This window comes from Ixodes scapularis, unplaced genomic scaffold, assembly GCF_016920785.2.
Source record: "Ixodes scapularis isolate PalLabHiFi unplaced genomic scaffold, ASM1692078v2 PGA_scaffold2__306_contigs__length_199485367, whole genome shotgun sequence".
Classification (NCBI taxonomy): domain Eukaryota; kingdom Metazoa; phylum Arthropoda; class Arachnida; order Ixodida; family Ixodidae; genus Ixodes; species Ixodes scapularis.
Window position 1 is genome coordinate 177,168,639 of NW_024609857.1, and position 4,717 is coordinate 177,173,355.

Genomic DNA, 4,717 nt, shown 5'->3' on the forward strand with positions numbered 1-4,717 from the left:
GCACTTCCGGGCCGACTTTTTTTATGACTAGGCTTAAAAAAATTCACGTGATGCCGTGTCCCTGGTCGCAGATGATCACCTCATTGTTGCAGCGATTGTCGATGACCCTTTCATGTCAGCGCAACAAATCAGGCAAGCCTTCAACCTTAATGTGTCCTTAAACACGATAAGGCAACGCCTCCGGGAATGTGGACTGGCAAGGCTTGTCAGGAACCATTTTTGACAGCTCGTCATCGGGCGATGCGGCTAACATTCGCACAGGAGCATCGGGCATGGACGTTCGATGATTGGAGAGACGTCATCTTTAGTGACGAGTCAACATTTTGCACAAGGTTCGACCAAAAACGACGTCTGTGGAGACCGGACTGTCACAGGTAATGTTTTGAATGAACGCGGAGTATGTATCGTAGAAAACAAAAAAGGAGGGACGAAGGCGGACATGCCAGGCAGCGTGTCATCGACACCTGCTACTTTTGAAGAAATAAGATTTTTTTTGTGAACCCGTTTTACTAACACTTTTTGTTCTTCCTAGGTATGATGCTGCCTACTTCCAGCAAGTGCTCTCCAGTGGCCGGTGCTCTGTTAATATATGGGAAGCTACTTCTCAGGATGGACTTGGCACTCTCGTCAGGCTGGAAGGACGATTCACGGGAGAAGTATATGCTCGCCTGATCGGCGACGTCTTAATCCCCTACGCTTCGGGCGGGCCTTTCCCCAATACGGATTACATCTTAGGAAGAATGAGAATTAAATGAAAAACATGGAGTCAAATGTTCGCGCGCTTGCTTGGCGCCTCGTGGAATACGCCCCTTTCTTCTTTTTTCTTTTTCATCCGATTGTAGACTGGTGTTCTTCTTCTTTCCTCAGGAGCTTGGGTTACCCTGAATCCAAAACCTTTATCTCGCTGGGAGTCATAGTCCCCGAAGGTTGGCTCACACACGAACTGTTGCTCTTCATGATGTTGTAGGCTTCTACCATCTCTCGACTTCTTTGGTTGTGGTGTTGAAATAATATGCTGGTGTTTTCGAACTATGGTTCGCAAGCGCAATCTCTGCGATGCATCGCTAGATGTGAATTAGCGGTGTCTTTCAAGGAGCTGTGGTGCTCTCTTAGTCGGATCTTTAAGCACCGGCCAGTCTGCCGATATAACAGCGCCCTCAAGAGAAGGGAATGCGGTAAACCACGCCTTTGACGCACGACACGAACTTTATCCCATGGTTTACCTTACATATGTTATATTCCGATCTTGCTATCCCCTCCCTGCGTGCACGTACAGCGGAACATAATCTACTTAGTTTGTTTTTGCCTGAAAAAAACAACGTTCACCTCGTATCTGGATGCGACTTTTTTAAGTCCTTGTAAAATGCGGTGAAGATAAGGAATGACCGAAACTTTCTTTTTTTTTCTTTTTTAACTGGTTCTTACAGCATGAAATTGCAACTAATCTTTACAAGTTTTATTAAACTATCGCATGCTGATGAAATAATTGAGTCTGGGTATCCTGAATCCCTAATCCTTTGAATCTGGGAATTGAAGCTAACGCCCACGGTGTTAACACATAATTTTGTTAAAGCGGATTTCAAACAGGAATACACTATTCCTCTTTTTACGAGCTTCAAATGCGCTGACTGGTAGTTTAGCAAACTCTTTGATGTTCTAGGATGATACAACCAGCAAATGTGTTCTATTGTAAATTCAACGAGGAGATCTAAAAACTGAATTCGACTCTCTTTTGGGGTCTCATAAGTGAACCTAAGGCCTTGGCCAAGCTCATGGAATACTTTAGGGACGTAATCTAGTGTTTTTTCGCAACCGGAGGCTTCAACAAATACCAAGAAATCATTAACATATCTAAAGATCTTAATGGTGTGATTTTCCACTTTTTGAACTAGGGCTCTACCTATTTTCCCGAGGAAAATATCGCTTAGTACAGGCGTTACTCTTGACCCTATACAAACACCTGACTTTTGAACGAACACTTTTTCCTCCCACCCTATAAAATAAGATTTTAAATACACAGATAATAGTTCAAGGAAATGTTCAACTGTTATTCCGCATTGCGTTGTAAACTTAGTTTCGTTGTTATACTCCGAAATGCACTCTTGAACGCTTACCATGAGGTCATCACGAGGCAAAGAGTAGTATAAGTCTTCTACATAAATGCTGAATGCTGTACACGCTCTAGATTGCTGTCTTGTAGAAAATCAATAACCACCTTGGAGTTGAAGATACGTAAAGGGTCAACGATTGAAAGGGAATTTAGGTGTTTTTGTAAATATCCCGAGATTGCGTGTTGCCAAGTGTTGCGTTCCGATACTATGGTGCGGAAATGGATTCCGGGTTTATGGGTTTTAGCGGAGAAAAACACTATTAACGTGAGGTCCTCTCCTTTTTGGGCTCCTGACGCGACTTTGTGTAAGTTGAATTGAGTGAGAAACTTAATGGTTCTTCTTTTTATCTCACCTGGACGTTCCGATACCTCCCTAAAATTCTTTTGGATAGCTATATGAGCTTTCTCGGAGAATGAACCATTCGGTATGACTACAAAACACCCCTCTTTGTCGGATAACATAACATTCAAGTTGTTGGATGAGAGAAAGTTAATCGTAGGATCTAAACTGCGGGATCTTTTGGGGCTACCTTCATTTTTCAGTAACACGTCTACACATTCGGTGATGCACCTAGGCTTGCCCTCCTCTGGTACATTTCGTGAAATGAACCTGGACAAAACCAATTTGTCAACGCGTTTAAGGGTGGGCTCGAAGCAAAACTTCGGTCCTTTTTTCAGGATGTTTTGGTGCGGTTCTGGGACAGGTAGATCGCCCAAGACGACAACATTCGATTTTGTTTTTGTTGTTTAAAGAAGGTGGCCATTATCAGAGAAACTGCAAGGTCACCGAGAGATGGTAGCCCCGCGTGGTAAATGCGTAGGTGTGACTAAATACACGTCATGCTTGGTTGATAACGCACTACGCATGACACTCAACAGGATAAATTTCTGATCCTCTCTTTCCTAGTAAAACGGAAACCGTTTCTCTGCTCAGCTTGAAAGTGCTCTCGACAATATCAACCGAAAACAGGCTTCGCGTTATTGCAATGTCGATGTCTGGATTGCCCCTAAGAACAATTTCAGCACGGACGAGCATATCACTTCTGGCCGTAAACAAAATAATTTGAGCCTACCGGGACGAAAGAAGAGTCGAAGATGCACCTCGCCGAAGCCGCAGACGAGCAACCTCGGTCGCAGACAGGGGGATGGCATGACGTCCCGAGCCTAGCCTCCGCAAGGCAACTTTTTCTGAAGCCGCCTCTCCCCCTACCCTCCACACATTTTTTCCGGAAACGGTATGAATCTCGGGACGAGGCGGCCCCGCCACGTGACTTTTTCTAGTAGGTTCTAGTAGAGGCGCTATTATGGTAAGCTGTAGTACGTTCAATTTACGGAGTAGGCAGTGGGCGCGGAGCCGGTGGGTGTCGGATTTGTAGCATCTGCTTGTCTTTCTTTTGCCTTGTATTTACGGAATAGGCAGTGAGCGCGGAAGCGGTGGGTGTCGGATTTGTAGCGTCTGCTTGTCTTTCGCCTTGTATTTACGGAGTAGGCAGTGAGCGCGGAGGCGGTGGGTGTCGGATTTGTAGCGCCTGCTTGCCGTTCTTTTGCCTTGTGTTTACGGACTAGGCCGTGAGCGCTGAGGCGGTGGGTGTCGTATTCGTAGCGTCTGCTTGTTGTTCTTTTGCCTTGTAATTCTCGAGCGCTACGAATAGAGCATGAACTGTGGAATTTCAGAACTAAAGCACTTCTTCGCGGTGCACCTACGTCATTGGTGAATCTCTAGGAGGCTTCGTAATGTAAGTCGAGCGGCGCGCTCGAAGCAGCGTCTCAACAGAGACTGTCTCAAGAAAGCGCTGTCAAAGGTAGTGCTCAATCTTAAATCGCGTCTTATGCGCTCGCGCGCTCCAACCTTGACAGTGCTTTTTTAAGTCCGTCTCAGCTGAGACGCCGCATTCGAGCAAGCCGGTCTTTGGCAGCGGTCCATCCGTGCGCTTTAGCATTCTCTTCCAAGCTGCTAAAAAAAAAATATATATATATATATCTATATATATATATATATATATACACATATATCTTTTTTTTTTTTTTTTTGCGAAAACGCACAAGAGCAGACGTTGTCACCGCGATGTCTTCGGCAAAGAGAAAGGATTTAGCGATGCGAGGCGTCCGCCCGAAAATTCGGAAGATCCAACGCAGGAATGAAAACGAATCACTGTGAACCTATACCACTCCTGCTGTGCTTGTGGAATATCAACTTACCTTGCTGAGGCAGCTTCATTTTGTCACCGCGAGTAAAGCCTAGTTCCCCTTGTCTCGAAGTGTCTTAATTCACGTATTTTATTTACATTAGAATCATCGAAAATTAAAACAATATTGCCGCGCGCAAGGCTGAGAAAGCAACGCTCGGTCACGGTCCTCCAGAAAGTTCCCGTTTATTCATGTGCCGCACGTAACTTCTATCATTTATCCCTGCTTTTGTTTTCTAGAAAGTGCGTGTTCATTCTCGCCCCGATCACCCGACGCTCGAACCGCTTTCGCCGAATCTTCGAGATAGCGGCGCACTCTAGATAAGAGGCCGCCCGCGACCTTGTCGAGTCAGTCTCGCCCTAGCGCTCGATTCTGCTGACACGCCGACTTCGACGCCCGCGACGCTCTGCTTTCTTCTGT